Source organism: Balaenoptera ricei, chromosome 2 (genome assembly GCF_028023285.1).
Source record: "Balaenoptera ricei isolate mBalRic1 chromosome 2, mBalRic1.hap2, whole genome shotgun sequence".
NCBI classification, from domain to species: Eukaryota; Metazoa; Chordata; class Mammalia; order Artiodactyla; family Balaenopteridae; genus Balaenoptera; species Balaenoptera ricei.
The window spans coordinates 55,381,894-55,398,007 of record NC_082640.1 but is presented as its reverse complement, the minus strand read 5'-3'; the positions used below and the strand labels follow the sequence as shown (position 1 = coordinate 55,398,007).

The 16,114-nt window shown below is 55.2% G+C and overlaps 9 non-coding genes across 9 annotated transcripts; all 9 read right to left on the bottom strand.

Annotated features, from left to right (window-relative positions):
* Positions 1 to 1,643: 1,643 nt before the first annotated feature.
* LOC132360982 (small nucleolar RNA SNORD116) lies at positions 1,644 to 1,735 on the bottom strand. Its single transcript, XR_009501299.1, has one exon. It is a non-coding gene; the product is annotated as a small nucleolar RNA SNORD116 (small nucleolar RNA).
* Positions 1,736 to 2,124: 389 nt separating this feature from the next.
* LOC132361294 (small nucleolar RNA SNORD116) lies at positions 2,125 to 2,216 on the bottom strand. The gene has a single exon (XR_009501598.1). It is a non-coding gene; the product is annotated as a small nucleolar RNA SNORD116 (small nucleolar RNA).
* A 2,448-nt stretch (positions 2,217 to 4,664) lies between these two features.
* On the bottom strand, positions 4,665 to 4,756 carry LOC132361572 (small nucleolar RNA SNORD116). The gene has a single exon (XR_009501850.1). It is a non-coding gene; the product is annotated as a small nucleolar RNA SNORD116 (small nucleolar RNA).
* Positions 4,757 to 7,183: 2,427 nt separating this feature from the next.
* LOC132360981 (small nucleolar RNA SNORD116) lies at positions 7,184 to 7,275 on the bottom strand. Its single transcript, XR_009501298.1, has one exon. It is a non-coding gene; the product is annotated as a small nucleolar RNA SNORD116 (small nucleolar RNA).
* Positions 7,276 to 7,664: 389 nt separating this feature from the next.
* Positions 7,665 to 7,756, bottom strand: LOC132361293 (small nucleolar RNA SNORD116). Its single transcript, XR_009501597.1, has one exon. It is a non-coding gene; the product is annotated as a small nucleolar RNA SNORD116 (small nucleolar RNA).
* A 2,448-nt stretch (positions 7,757 to 10,204) lies between these two features.
* LOC132361571 (small nucleolar RNA SNORD116) lies at positions 10,205 to 10,296 on the bottom strand. Its single transcript, XR_009501849.1, has one exon. It is a non-coding gene; the product is annotated as a small nucleolar RNA SNORD116 (small nucleolar RNA).
* Positions 10,297 to 12,724: 2,428 nt separating this feature from the next.
* LOC132360980 (small nucleolar RNA SNORD116) lies at positions 12,725 to 12,816 on the bottom strand. Its single transcript, XR_009501297.1, has one exon. It is a non-coding gene; the product is annotated as a small nucleolar RNA SNORD116 (small nucleolar RNA).
* A 389-nt stretch (positions 12,817 to 13,205) lies between these two features.
* Positions 13,206 to 13,297, bottom strand: LOC132361292 (small nucleolar RNA SNORD116). Its single transcript, XR_009501596.1, has one exon. It is a non-coding gene; the product is annotated as a small nucleolar RNA SNORD116 (small nucleolar RNA).
* A 2,448-nt stretch (positions 13,298 to 15,745) lies between these two features.
* Positions 15,746 to 15,837, bottom strand: LOC132361570 (small nucleolar RNA SNORD116). The gene has a single exon (XR_009501848.1). It is a non-coding gene; the product is annotated as a small nucleolar RNA SNORD116 (small nucleolar RNA).
* Between the last annotated feature and the right edge of the window lie 277 nt (positions 15,838 to 16,114).

Below are 16,114 nucleotides of genomic sequence, written 5' to 3'. Positions count from 1 at the left end.
TGATTAAACACAGTGGACACGCCCTCAAGGGGAGAGATCTTCCATAAGGGAAGGGCCCTTGGCTGAATAAGACGACCTCCATCAAAAGCGGCTCGTAGGGACCCGTGACAAAGGGCACCTGAAGAACCCCTGGACTGATCAAGGGAGACTCACCAGCAGGCATACTTCCTGGTCTCCTGCCAAGCCAGAGGAACTTCCCTAGGACCGCAACCAAAGCTAATGGCAAGGGAGCCATTCCAATGCCCAAAATGGCGGGCCAAACACTTGCAGCAACTGGGTAACTTATCGTAGCACCTTGCACATTCGCATTCTTCCCTTCAAGGACAAGACCTTGGAGAAACCATGAGACCCAGGTCCTCCAGGACCAACGTGTCACCCACAGCCGTGCAATGAGAGAACACACCCAACATCCTGGACCCTTGAACCAGCATGGCTTCTCTGGCTTGAAGCCATGCATGCTGGAGATCACAGGCTCGCAGCACCAGAAGGTGGCAGGACAAAATGACCCCTGCAGCACACATTCACTCCAGCCCTTAAACCTGTAGCGTTTCCTTGGCGGCCGACTCCCTTCTTTCTGCATGGTTGGGCCCAAAGACCTCCGGGAAGAGCTCCAAACCTCAGGGAATGCTATGCCGACCTGGTATAGCAATGACGCTGGGCTGTCCTAAGGAACACCTTAACATCCTCAACATAGGGGCAATGAGGGCACACAGGGACAAAACATCCCAACGGCTGCAAATCGGTCCCAGTGAGAAGACACCATACTGTGCCGTGAAGGCACCATTCGCTGGAACAAGGACCCGCCGTGAAGCACATTGAGAAAGGAGAGGAAAAGGTTGGGATGGTCCACGAATGTGCACCTGTATTCCTTCCCTACACGGGGCTCCAAATGCTCCTGAAGATATCCCAAAAGAGCTCCGGGAACCCTATGTCCACCGACATATCCACCCATACCGATCTATCCACCCAACAGTAAGCCTGTGGGCTTAGCCAACACTCTCCCGTGTATTCCCCGCTCGCCTTGCCTTACTCTCTCCACCAGGATCCAAACGAATCCACCCCTCACCTAAGTAGCTTGATAGCCCCTGGATTTGCCTAAGGCATTTTCCAAACTCTCCACACACAACACACAAGCAGGACACAGCCCAAGGAGGTGCCATCAGCGTCGCCCAAATCCCGGGGACAGTGGCCCATTTGATTTCCCCCGACCATCAGGGCAAACCTGAACTATATCCCACCTTCCAAGCTGAACATGACATAGACGCCTGGCCTGGCCAGGACTCCTTCTCTGACCCTGAGTGCAGAGACTTCTGTTTCCTTGCGGGAACAAGGCAACGACCTGAGCTTGAGGGTGGCCTGTAGATCTCAATGGCAAGCCAGAGGAGTACCAGTGGCTCACGCTTCCTTTCGCACCCGCACGCTGACCGCGGCAGGGGATAGCAGTTCTGGCTAGACTCAGGTGCCCAGAGACGTCAAGTTGTCCTTAGCCTTCCCACGTAGATGGACATCCCAGGCTCCTTTCCACATGGCTCTTTCTGCACGAGAAGCCCGCCACCCTCCACTTGAACAATGTTGCTGCGCACGCCCACAGTAGCAAATGCAACATGGACCTCTCCCTAATTTTCCTTTGGGAGCCACGTGCTGGACCTCAGTTAGGATGAGAAGACGGTAGGTATTGCTCATTCATTCTGTTTAGATTTCCAAGGAATGCATTTATGGGAGTCCTCACTGATCCACGCTCCTGCTCAAAGGCTGGACGTGCAAAGTCGCGGACTGTCAGCAAGCTCAATCCTCTCAGCAGTAGGGAGCGGCCAGACTCAAGCCACGGGGCAGGAAGTGCACCCACGTCTCAGGGCATCGGAGCTCGGGTGCCCCAGGAAGAGCCCAGAATGTGACGGTGTAGTCTCGTGGCACAAGTCCCCGTGGCCAAACTTCTAGGTTTCTTCAAAGAAGTTCTGTTTACCCCCACAAGGTTTCTACCAGGAACCTTGTCGAGCCAGAGGCGATGCCCTTGGATCACACAGAAAGCTATTGGCATCGGAGATATTCCAATGCCCAAACTGGCAGGGCATACCCTTGCAGCAACTGGGTTACTTGCCCTGGCGCCTTGTATTTTCGCCCCCAGGCCCGTCAGTGACATGACCGCGGAGAAACCTGAGACCCATTCATTTGTTCAGAGTTCCAAGCAGTGCATTTATGGGAGTCATCATCAATCCACCTGCTCAAAGGCTGCACGTTCAAAGTCGCAGGCTCCACCGCGGGGCAGCCACCGATCTCAATCATGTCAGCAGTCAGGAGTGGCCAGAGGCGACCCACGGGGCTGCAAATGGAGCTAAGGATCATGGCATCAGATCTGGGGTTCCCCTGCAAGAGCCAAGAAGGTGAGGGTGTAGTCTCAGTGCACAAGTCCCCGTGGCCAAACATCTAGGTTTCTGCAAAGAAGTTCCACTCACCACCACAAGGTTCCTACGAGGAGCCTCAAGGACTTCACGCCAAAACCACTCTGAGACTCTTTTGCCTTGACTTGCCTCACCTTGCCGCACTCTCCTCACTTCGCCAGGTATCATGGACTATACAGAGGGCCCAATGCTGCTGCAGGTGTTTGTTCCCTGGCACTCCACCACATGCCTCAGGGTGACAGAATACAGGGATGTTTGAGAAAAGTGAACGGGCGCACAGAGGCAAAGGGTGATACCGCCCACCGATGTGCGCTATATCTCCCCTCAACATTTCATTTGCAGTCCATCATGTCTGTGTGTCCACAGCCAAACGTGAATGCATCGTGGCACAGATGCCTTCAGAGCGCACGGGCATCAGCACAAAGAGCACGGCCGTCCATCAACCCCCTGGTATGGGCCTTGAACTTTCCTGCCTGAGCCACCTCCCCGCCGACACAGCATAAGGATGTCATCCTGAACTGCTGAGACACCCTCAGGGGAACTGGGATTACTCAGCGTAAAAGCCACTGCCCTCTGGGGAACCAAACCACTCCTGGCGCATACGCTTCCACACAATGGATTCACCCTCAAGGGGAAATGTGGTCCCTGAGATCTTCCACAAGGGAACGGCCCTTGGCCAAATGGGACGACCTCCAACAAAAGCAGCTTGTAGGGACCGGTGACAAAACGCACCAGAGGAACTCCTGGACTGAACAATGGAGATTCACCTGCAGCCAGACTTCCTGGCCTGCTGCCAAGACTGGCAACCTACCCTTGGCCCACACACAAAGCTAATGGCATCGGAACCATTCCGACGCCCAACGTGGCGGGGCAAACCCTTGCAGCAATTGTGTAACTTGCAGTGGTGTCTGGTACTTTCACCCTCTGGGCCCATCAGTGACGTGACATTGGGGAAACCCTGAGGCCCAGGTCCTCTACAAGCAACTTGTTACCCACAGCCATGCAACGACAGAACCCAGACAACAGCCTAGACACTTGAACCGGTATGACTTGTCTAGCCTGTGGCCAGGCTCGCCGGTTACCACAGTCTCGACGCACCAGCGGGTGGCAGGAAAAATGACACCCACACCACACATCCTCTCCTGCCCTTAAACCTGCAGCCTTTCCTTGGCAGCCAACTCCCTTGTTTCTGCACGGTGGCACCCAATGACCTCCGGGTAGAGCTCCAATCCTCAGGGAACGCTATGTGGGCCGGGTATAGAAACGATGCCTGGCTGTCCTCAGGAACACCTTCACATCTTCAACACAGGGGGAACGTGGTCAGACAGGGACAAAACACCCCACGGCCTCCAAATCGGCCCCCATGAGGAGACACCATACTGTGCCATGAAGGCAACCATTCGCTGGCACAAGAACCCGCCATGAAGCAAATCGACCAGGGAGAGGAAAGAGGCGGGACAGTCCACAAATGTGCTCCCGTATTCCCTCCCTACACGTGCCTCCAGATGCTCCTGAGGGAATCCCAAATGTGTTCCGGGAACCCCATGGCCACCGTCGATCTATCCACCCACCAGTAAACCTGTGGGCTTAGCCAGCCATCTCACGTGGCTCTTTCACTCGCCTTGCCTTACTCTCTCTCCACCGGGATCCCAACGTGTCACGGCAAGATGCCAGAGCCACCCCTCACCAAAGAAGCTTGCCGTGACCAAGTTTGACTAAGGCATTTTCCAGCCCCTTCACACAGCACACACAAGCAGGACACAACCCGAGGAGGAGCCATCAGATTGGCCAAACTCCCAGGAACAGTGGCCCATTTGATTTCTCCCCTCAGCAGGAGAAACCTAAACTGCATCTGGTCTCCCAAGCAGAACATGACAAAGAAGCCTGCCCTAGGCCTGGAATCCTGTTCTGACCCTGAGCCTACAGACTTCTGTTTCTTTGAGGCCACAAGGCAATGACCAGCAGGTGGGGGCAGCCTGTAGAACTCAAGTGCAGGTGGCAGGACGAGCAATGGCTCACGCTTCCTCTCCTACCTGCATGCTGAACCGTGGCAGGGGACAGCAGTCCTGGCTAGACCAAGGAACCCAGAGACGGCACGCTGTCCCAAGCCTTCCCACCTGGATTGGCATCCCAGGCTCCTCTCCCAATGGCTCTTCTCCCCAGGAGATGACCACAACCCTCAACTTGAACAACGTGGCTGTAGACACCCACGGCCGCAAATGCAACGTGAACCTCTCCCTACTTTCCTTTGGGGAGCCACGTGCTGGACCTCAGTTCCAACGAGGAGACGGTAGGGATTTCTCACTCATTTTGTTCAGATTTCCAAGGAATGCATTTGTGGGAGTCATCATCGATCCAAGCACATGCTCAAACGGTGGACATGCAAAGTTGCAGATTCCACCATGGGACGGCCAGCGAGCTGAATCATATCAGCGTACGGAAGTGGCCAGCAGAGCCGAGCCACGGGTCAGGAAATGCAGCCAGTTCTCAGGGCATCAAAGCTCGTGTTCCCCGAGAAAAGACCAGAAGGTGAGGGTGTAGCCCCGGTGCACACGTTCCCATCGCCAAACCTTTAGGTTTAGCAAAGAAGTGTCGCTTACCGCAACAAGGGTTAAAGCAGGATCCTCATGGAATGCACGCCAACACCCCTCTGAGACTCCTTCGGCTGGCCTCGCCTTGCCACACCGTCCTCACTTCAACGGGTATCAGGGATTATACGGATGGCCCCAGGCTGCTGCTGGCATTCCTTCCCTGGCATTCCACCTGGCTCGGGGTGAGAGAACACACGCATGCTTGAGGAGGGTGCACAGGCGCACCGAGGGAAAGGGCGATACCACCCAGCATTGTGTGTTCTATCTCTCCTCAACATTTCATTTACTGTCCATCTTGCCTGTGTGTCCGCAGGCAAACGTGAAAACATCGTGGCACTGGCGCCTTCAGAGCGTGCGGCCATCAGGACAAAGAGTGCCACCGACCAACAACCCCCTGGTCTCGGGCCCTGAAATTCCTCTCCTGAGCAATCTGCCCTCCATCACAGCAAAAGGATGTCTTCCTGATCCCCTGAGACACCCTCAGGACAACTGTGCCCCCTCAGCCTAAGAGCAAGTGCCCTCTATGGGAACAAACACGCGTTTGGCCCTTATGATTAAACACAGTGGACACGCCCTCAAGGGGAGAGATCTTCCATAAGGGAAGGGCCCTTGGCTGAATAAGACGACCTCCATCAAAAGCGGCTCGTAGGGACCCGTGACAAAGGGCACCTGAAGAACCCCTGGACTGATCAAGGGAGACTCACCAGCAGGCATACTTCCTGGTCTCCTGCCAAGCCAGAGGAACTTCCCTAGGACCGCAACCAAAGCTAATGGCAAGGGAGCCATTCCAATGCCCAAAATGGCGGGCCAAACACTTGCAGCAACTGGGTAACTTATCGTAGCACCTTGCACATTCGCATTCTTCCCTTCAAGGACAAGACCTTGGAGAAACCATGAGACCCAGGTCCTCCAGGACCAACGTGTCACCCACAGCCGTGCAATGAGAGAACACACCCAACATCCTGGACCCTTGAACCAGCATGGCTTCTCTGGCTTGAAGCCATGCATGCTGGAGATCACAGGCTCGCAGCACCAGAAGGTGGCAGGACAAAATGACCCCTGCAGCACACATTCACTCCAGCCCTTAAGCCTGTAGCGTTTCCTTGCGGCCGACTCCCTTCTTTCTGCATGGTTGGGCCCAAAGACCTCCGGGAAGAGCTCCAAACCTCAGGGAATGCTATGCCGACCTGGTATAGCAATGACGCTGGGCTGTCCTAAGGAACACCTTAACATCCTCAACATAGGGGCAATGAGGGCACACAGGGACAAAACATCCCAACGGCTGCAAATCGGTCCCAGTGAGAAGACACCATACTGTGCCGTGAAGGCACCATTCGCTGGAACAAGGACCCGCCGTGAAGCACATTGAGAAAGGAGAGGAAAAGGTTGGGATGGTCCACGAATGTGCACCTGTATTCCTTCCCTACACGGGGCTCCAAATGCTCCTGAAGATATCCCAAAAGAGCTCCGGGAACCCTATGTCCACCGACATATCCACCCATACCGATCTATCCACCCAACAGTAAGCCTGTGGGCTTAGCCAACACTCTCCCGTGTATTTCCCGCTCGCCTTGCCTTGCTCTCTCCACCAGGATCCAAACGAATCCACCCCTCACCTAAGTAGCTTGATATCCCCTGGATTTGCCTAAGGCACTTTCCAAACTCTCCACACACAACACACAAGCAGGACACAACCCAAGGAGGCGCCATCAGCGTCGCCCAAATCCCGGGGACAGTGTCCCATTTGATTTCCCCCGACCATCAGGGCAAACCTAAACTATATCCCACCTTCCAAGCTGAACATGACATAGACGCCTGGCCTGGCCAGGACTCCTTCTCTGACCCTGAGTGCAGAGACTTCTGTTTCCTTGCGGGAACAAGGCAACGACCTGAGCTTGAGGGTGGCCTGTAGATCTCAATGGCAAGCCAGAGGAGTACCAGTGGCTCACGCTTCCTTTCGCACCCGCACGCTGACCGCGGCAGGGGATAGCAGTTCTGGCTAGACTCAGGTGCCCAGAGACGTCAAGTTGTCCTTAGCCTTCCCACGTAGATGGACATCCCAGGCTCCTTTCCACATGGCTCTTTCTGCACGAGAAGCCCGCCACCCTCCACTTGAAAAATGTTGCTGCGCACGCCCACAGTAGCAAATGCAACATGGACCTCTCCCTAATTTTCCTTTGGGAGCCACGTGCTGGACCTCAGTTAGGATGAGAAGACGGTAGGTATTGCTCATTCATTCTGTTTAGATTTCCAAGGAATGCATTTATGGGAGTCCTCACTGATCCACGCTCCTGCTCAAAGGCTGGACGTGCAAAGTCGCGGACTGTCAGCAAGCTCAATCCTCTCAGCAGTAGGGAGCGGCCAGACTCGAGCCACGGGACAGGAAGTGCACCCACGTCTCAGGGCATCGGAGCTCGGGTGCCCCAGCAAGAGCCCAGAATGTGACGGTGTAGTCTCGTGGCACAAGTCCCCGTGGCCAAACTTCTAGGTTTCTTCAAAGAAGTTCCGTTTACCCCCACAAGGTTTCTACCAGGAACCTTGTCGAGCCAGAGGCGATGCCCTTGGATCACACAGAAAGCTATTGGCATCGGAGATATTCCAATGCCCAAACTGGCAGGGCATACCCTTGCAGCAACTGGGTTACTTGCCCTGGCGCCTTGTATTTTCGCCCCCAGGCCCGTCAGTGACATGACCGCGGAGAAACCTGAGACCCATTCATTTGTTCAGAGTTCCAAGCAGTGCATTTATGGGAGTCATCATCAATCCACCTGCTCAAAGGCTGCACGTTCAAAGTCGCAGGCTCCACCGCGGGGCAGCCACCGATCTCAATCATGTCAGCAGTCAGGAGTGGCCAGAGGCGACCCACGGGGCTGCAAATGGAGCTAAGGATCATGGCATCAGATCTGGGGTTCCCCTGCAAGAGCCAAGAAGGTGAGGGTGTAGTCTCAGTGCACAAGTCCCCGTGGCCAAACATCTAGGTTTCTGCAAAGAAGTTCCACTCACCACCACAAGGTTCCTACGAGGAGCCTCAAGGACTTCACGCCAAAACCACTCTGAGACTCTTTTGCCTTGACTTGCCTCACCTTGCCGCACTCTCCTCACTTCGCCAGGTATCATGGACTATACAGAGGGCCCAATGCTGCTGCAGGTGTTTGTTCCCTGGCACTCCACCACATGCCTCAGGGTGACAGAATACAGGGATGTTTGAGAAAAGTGAACGGGCGCACAGAGGCAAAGGGTGATACCGCCCACCGATGTGCGCTATATCTCCCCTCAACATTTCATTTGCAGTCCATCATGTCTGTGTGTCCACAGCCAAACGTGAATGCATCGTGGCACAGATGCCTTCAGAGCGCACGGGCATCAGCACAAAGAGCACGGCCGTCCATCAACCCCCTGGTATGGGCCTTGAACTTTCCTGCCTGAGCCACCTCCCCGCCGACACAGCATAAGGATGTCATCCTGAACTGCTGAGACACCCTCAGGGGAACTGGGATTACTCAGCGTAAAAGCCACTGCCCTCTGGGGAACCAAACCACTCCTGGCGCATACGCTTCCACACAATGGATTCACCCGCAAGGGGAAATGTGGTCCCTGAGATCTTCCACAAGGGAACGGCCCTTGGCCAAATGGGACGACCTCCAACAAAAGCAGCTTGTAGGGACCGGTGACAAAACGCACCAGAGGAACTCCTGGACTGAACAATGGAGATTCACCTGCAGCCAGACTTCCTGGCCTGCTGCCAAGACTGGCAACCTACCCTTGGCCCACACACAAAGCTAATGGCATCGGAACCATTCCGACGCCCAACGTGGCGGGGCAAACCCTTGCAGCAATTGTGTAACTTGCAGTGGTGTCTGGTACTTTCACCCTCTGGGCCCATCAGTGACGTGACATTGGGGAAACCCTGAGGCCCAGGTCCTCTACAAGCAACTTGTTACCCACAGCCATGCAACGACAGAACCCAGACAACAGCCTAGACACTTGAACCGGTATGACTTGTCTAGCCTGTGGCCAGGCTCGCCGGTTACCACAGTCTCGACGCACCAGCGGGTGGCAGGAAAAATGACACCCACACCACACATCCTCTCCTGCCCTTAAACCTGCAGCCTTTCCTTGGCAGCCAACTCCCTTGTTTCTGCACGGTGGCACCCAATGACCTCCGGGTAGAGCTCCAATCCTCAGGGAACGCTATGTGGGCCGGGTATAGAAACGATGCCTGGCTGTCCTCAGGAACACCTTCACATCTTCAACACAGGGGGAACGTGGTCAGACAGGGACAAAACACCCCACGGCCTCCAAATCGGCCCCCATGAGGAGACACCATACTGTGCCATGAAGGCAACCATTCGCTGGCACAAGAACCCGCCATGAAGCAAATCGACCAGGGAGAGGAAAGAGGCGGGACAGTCCACAAATGTGCTCCCGTATTCCCTCCCTACACGTGCCTCCAGATGCTCCTGAGGGAATCCCAAATGTGTTCCGGGAACCCCATGGCCACCGTCGATCTATCCACCCACCAGTAAACCTGTGGGCTTAGCCAGCCATCTCACGTGGCTCTTTCACTCGCCTTGCCTTACTCTCTCTCCACCGGGATCCCAACGTGTCACGGCAAGATGCCAGAGCCACCCCTCACCAAAGAAGCTTGCCGTGACCAAGTTTGACTAAGGCATTTTCCAGCCCCTTCACACAGCACACACAAGCAGGACACAACCCGAGGAGGAGCCATCAGATTGGCCAAACTCCCAGGAACAGTGGCCCATTTGATTTCTCCCCTCATCAGGAGAAACCTAAACTGCATCTGGTCTCCCAAGCAGAACATGACAAAGAAGCCTGCCCTAGGCCTGGAATCCTGTTCTGACCCTGAGCCTACAGACTTCTGTTTCTTTGAGGCCACAAGGCAATGACCAGCAGGTGGGGGCAGCCTGTAGAACTCAAGTGCAGGTGGCAGGACGAGCAATGGCTCACGCTTCCTCTCCTACCTGCATGCTGAACCGTGGCAGGGGACAGCAGTCCTGGCTAGACCAAGGAACCCAGAGACGGCACGCTGTCCCAAGCCTTCCCACCTGGATTGGCATCCCAGGCTCCTCTCCCAATGGCTCTTCTCCCCAGGAGATGACCACAACCCTCAACTTGAACAACGTGGCTGTAGACACCCACGGCCGCAAATGCAACGTGAACCTCTCCCTACTTTCCTTTGGGGAGCCACGTGCTGGACCTCAGTTCCAACGAGGAGACGGTAGGGATTTCTCACTCATTTTGTTCAGATTTCCAAGGAATGCATTTGTGGGAGTCATCATCGATCCAAGCACATGCTCAAACGGTGGACATGCAAAGTTGCAGATTCCACCATGGGACGGCCAGCGAGCTGAATCATATCAGCGTACGGAAGTGGCCAGCAGAGCCGAGCCACGGGTCAGGAAATGCAGCCAGTTCTCAGGGCATCAAAGCTCGTGTTCCCCGAGAAAAGACCAGAAGGTGAGGGTGTAGCCCCGGTGCACACGTTCCCATCGCCAAACCTTTAGGTTTAGCAAAGAAGTGTCGCTTACCGCAACAAGGGTTAAAGCAGGATCCTCATGGAATGCACGCCAACACCCCTCTGAGACTCCTTCGGCTGGCCTCGCCTTGCCACACCGTCCTCACTTCAACGGGTATCAGGGATTATACGGATGGCCCCAGGCTGCTGCTGGCATTCCTTCCCTGGCATTCCACCTGGCTCGGGGTGAGAGAACACACGCATGCTTGAGGAGGGTGCACAGGCGCACCGAGGGAAAGGGCGATACCACCCAGCATTGTGTGTTCTATCTCTCCTCAACATTTCATTTACTGTCCATCTTGCCTGTGTGTCCGCAGGCAAACGTGAAAACATCGTGGCACTGGCGCCTTCAGAGCGTGCGGCCATCAGGACAAAGAGTGCCACCGACCAACAACCCCCTGGTCTCGGGCCCTGAAATTCCTCTCCTGAGCAATCTGCCCTCCATCACAGCAAAAGGATGTCTTCCTGATCCCCTGAGACACCCTCAGGACAACTGTGCCCCCTCAGCCTAAGAGCAAGTGCCCTCTATGGGAACAAACACGCGTTTGGCCCTTATGATTAAACACAGTGGACACGCCCTCAAGGGGAGAGATCTTCCATAAGGGAAGGGCCCTTGGCTGAATAAGACGACCTCCATCAAAAGCGGCTCGTAGGGACCCGTGACAAAGGGCACCTGAAGAACCCCTGGACTGATCAAGGGAGACTCACCAGCAGGCATACTTCCTGGTCTCCTGCCAAGCCAGAGGAACTTCCCTAGGACCGCAACCAAAGCTAATGGCAAGGGAGCCATTCCAATGCCCAAAATGGCGGGCCAAACACTTGCAGCAACTGGGTAACTTATCGTAGCACCTTGCACATTCGCATTCTTCCCTTCAAGGACAAGACCTTGGAGAAACCATGAGACCCAGGTCCTCCAGGACCAACGTGTCACCCACAGCCGTGCAATGAGAGAACACACCCAACATCCTGGACCCTTGAACCAGCATGGCTTCTCTGGCTTGAAGCCATGCATGCTGGAGATCACAGGCTCGCAGCACCAGAAGGTGGCAGGACAAAATGACCCCTGCAGCACACATTCACTCCAGCCCTTAAACCTGTAGCGTTTCCTTGGCGGCCGACTCCCTTCTTTCTGCATGGTTGGGCCCAAAGACCTCCGGGAAGAGCTCCAAACCTCAGGGAATGCTATGCCGACCTGGTATAGCAATGACGCTGGGCTGTCCTAAGGAACACCTTAACATCCTCAACATAGGGGCAATGAGGCCACACAGGGACAAAACATCCCAACGGCTCCAAATCGGTCCCAGTGAGAAGACACCATACTGTGCCGTGAAGGCACCATTCGCTGGAACAAGGACCCGCCGTGAAGCACATTGAGAAAGGAGAGGAAAAGGTTGGGATGGTCCACGAATGTGCACCTGTATTCCTTCCCTACACGGGGCTCCAAATGCTCCTGAAGATATCCCAAAAGAGCTCCGGGAACCCTATGTCCACCGACATATCCACCCATACCGATCTATCCACCCAACAGTAAGCCTGTGGGCTTAGCCAACACTCTCCCGTGTATTTCCCGCTCGCCTTGCCTTGCTCTCTCCACCAGGATCCAAACGAATCCACCCCTCACCTAAGTAGCTTGATATCCCCTGGATTTGCCTAAGGCACTTTCCAAACTCTCCACACACAACACACAAGCAGGACACAACCCAAGGAGGCGCCATCAGCGTCGCCCAAATCCCGGGGACAGTGTCCCATTTGATTTCCCCCGACCATCAGGGCAAACCTAAACTATATCCCACCTTCCAAGCTGAACATGACATAGACGCCTGGCCTGGCCAGGACTCCTTCTCTGACCCTGAGTGCAGAGACTTCTGTTTCCTTGCGGGAACAAGGCAACGACCTGAGCTTGAGGGTGGCCTGTAGATCTCAATGGCAAGCCAGAGGAGTACCAGTGGCTCACGCTTCCTTTCGCACCCGCACGCTGACCGCGGCAGGGGATAGCAGTTCTGGCTAGACTCAGGTGCCCAGAGACGTCAAGTTGTCCTTAGCCTTCCCACGTAGATGGACATCCCAGGCTCCTTTCCACATGGCTCTTTCTGCACGAGAAGCCCGCCACCCTCCACTTGAACAATGTTGCTGCGCACGCCCACAGTAGCAAATGCAACATGGACCTCTCCCTAATTTTCCTTTGGGAGCCACGTGCTGGACCTCAGTTAGGATGAGAAGACGGTAGGTATTGCTCATTCATTCTGTTTAGATTTCCAAGGAATGCATTTATGGGAGTCCTCACTGATCCACGCTCCTGCTCAAAGGCTGGACGTGCAAAGTCGCGGACTGTCAGCAAGCTCAATCCTCTCAGCAGTAGGGAGCGGCCAGACTCGAGCCACGGGGCAGGAAGTGCACCCACGTCTCAGGGCATCGGAGCTCGGGTGCCCCAGGAAGAGCCCAGAATGTGACGGTGTAGTCTCGCGGCACAAGTCCCCATGGCCAAACTTCTAGGTTTCTTCAAAGAAGTTCCGTTTACCCCCACAAGGTTTCTACCAGGAACCTTGTCGAGCCAGAGGCGATGCCCTTGGATCACACAGAAAGCTATTGGCATTGGAGATATTCCAATGCCCAAACTGGCAGGGCAAACCCTTGCAGCAACTGGGTTACTTGCCCTGGCGCCTTGTATTTTCGCCCCCAGGCCCGTCAGTGACATGACCGCGGAGAAACCTGAGACCCATTCATTTGTTCAGAGTTCCAAGCAGTGCATTTATGGGAGTCATCATCAATCCACCTGCTCAAAGGCTGCACGTTCAAAGTCGCAGGCTCCACCGCGGGGCAGCCACCGATCTCAATCATGTCAGCAGTCAGGAGTGGCCAGAGGCGACCCACGGGGCTGCAAATGGAGCTAAGGATCATGGCATCAGATCTGGGGTTCCCCTGCAAGAGCCAAGAAGGTGAGGGTGTAGTCTCAGTGCACAAGTCCCCGTGGCCAAACATCTAGGTTTCTGCAAAGAAGTTCCACTCACCACCACAAGATTCCTACGAGGAGCCTCAAGGACTTCACGCCAAAACCACTCTGAGACTCTTTTGCCTTGACTTGCCTCACCTTGCCGCACTCTCCTCACTTCGCCAGGTATCATGGACTATACAGAGGGCCCAATGCTGCTGCAGGTGTTTGTTCCCTGGCACTCCACCACATGCCTCAGGGTGACAGAACACAGGGATGTTTGAGAAAAGTGAACGGGCGCACAGAGGCAAAGGGTGATACCGCCCACCGATGTGCGCTATATCTCCCCTCAACATTTCATTTGCAGTCCATCATGTCTGTGTGTCCACAGCCAAACGTGAATGCATCGTGGCACAGATGCCTTCAGAGCGCACGGGCATCAGCACAAAGAGCACGGCCGTACATCATCCCCCCGGTATGGGCCTTGAACGTTCCTGCCTGAGCCACCTCCCCGCCGACACAGCATAAGGATGTCATCCTGAACGGCTGAGACACCCTCAGGGGAACTGGGATTACTCAGCGTAAAAGCCACTGCCCTCTGGGGAACCAAACCACTCCTGGCGCATACGCTTCCACACAATGGATTCACCCTCAATGGGAAATGTGGTCCCTGAGATCTTCCACAAGGGAACGGCCCTTGGCCAAATGGGACGACCTCCAACAAAAGCCGCTTGTAGGGACCAGTGACAAAACGCACCAGAGAAACTCCTGGACTGAACAATGGAGATTCACCTGCAGCCAGACTTCCTGGCCTGCTGCCAAGACTGGCAACCTACCCTTGGCCCACACACAAAGCTAATGGCATCGGAACCATTCCGACGCCCAACGTGGCGGGGCAAACCCTTGCAGCAATTGTGTAACTTGCAGTGGTGTCTGGTACTTTCACCCTCTGGGCCCATCAGTGACGTGACATTGGGGAAACCCTGAGGCCCAGGTCCTCTACAAGCAACTTGTTACCCACAGCCATGCAACGACAGAACCCAGACAACAGCCTAGACACTTGAACCGGTATGACTTGTCTAGCCTGTGGCCAGGCTCGCCGGTTACCACAGTCTCGACGCACCAGCGGGTGGCAGGAAAAATGACACCCACACCACACATCCTCTCCTGCCCTTAAACCTGCAGCCTTTCCTTGGCAGCCAACTCCCTTGTTTCTGCACGGTGGCACCCAATGACCTCCGGGTAGAGCTCCAATCCTCAGGGAACGCTATGTGGGCCGGGTATAGAAACGATGCCTGGCTGTCCTCAGGAACACCTTCACATCTTCAACACAGGGGGAACGTGGTCAGACAGGGACAAAACACCCCACGGCCTCCAAATCGGCCCCCATGAGGAGACACCATACTGTGCCATGAAGGCAACCATTCGCTGGCACAAGAACCCGCCATGAAGCAAATCGACCAGGGAGAGGAAAGAGGCGGGACAGTCCACAAATGTGCTCCCGTATTCCCTCCCTACACGTGCCTCCAGATGCTCCTGAGGGAATCCCAAATGTGTTCCGGGAACCCCATGGCCACCGTCGATCTATCCACCCACCAGTAAACCTGTGGGCTTAGCCAGCCATCTCACGTGGCTCTTTCACTCGCCTTGCCTTACTCTCTCTCCACCGGGATCCCAACGTGTCACGGCAAGATGCCAGAGCCACCCCTCACCAAAGAAGCTTGCCGTGACCAAGTTTGACTAAGGCATTTTCCAGCCCCTTCACACAGCACACACAAGCAGGACACAACCCGAGGAGGAGCCATCAGATTGGCCAAACTCCCAGGAACAGTGGCCCATTTGATTTCTCCCCTCATCAGGAGAAACCTAAACTGCATCTGGTCTCCCAAGCAGAACATGACAAAGAAGCCTGCCCTAGGCCTGGAATCCTGTTCTGACCCTGAGCCTACAGACTTCTGTTTCTTTGAGGCCACAAGGCAATGACCAGCAGGTGGGGGCAGCCTGTAGAACTCAAGTGCAGGTGGCAGGACGAGCAATGGCTCACGCTTCCTCTCCTACCTGCATGCTGAACCGTGGCAGGGGACAGCAGTCCTGGCTAGACCAAGGAACCCAGAGACGGCACGCTGTCCCAAGCCTTCCCACCTGGATTGGCATCCCAGGCTCCTCTCCCAATGGCTCTTCTCCCCAGGAGATGACCACAACCCTCAACTTGAACAACGTGGCTGTAGACACCCACGGCCGCAAATGCAACGTGAACCTCTCCCTACTTTCCTTTGGGGAGCCACGTGCTGGACCTCAGTTCCAACGAGGAGACGGTAGGGATTTCTCACTCATTTTGTTCAGATTTCCAAGGAATGCATTTGTGGGAGTCATCATCGATCCAAGCACATGCTCAAACGGTGGACATGCAAAGTTGCAGATTCCACCATGGGACGGCCAGCGAGCTGAATCATATCAGCGTACGGAAGTGGCCAGCAGAGCCGAGCCACGGGTCAGGAAATGCAGCCAGTTCTCAGGGCATCAAAGCTCGTGTTCCCCGAGAAAAGACCAGAAGGTGAGGGTGTAGCCCCGGTGCACACGTTCCCATCGCCAAACCTTTAGGTTTAGCAAAGAAGTGTCGCTTACCGCAACAAGGGTTAAAGCAGGATCCTCATGGAAT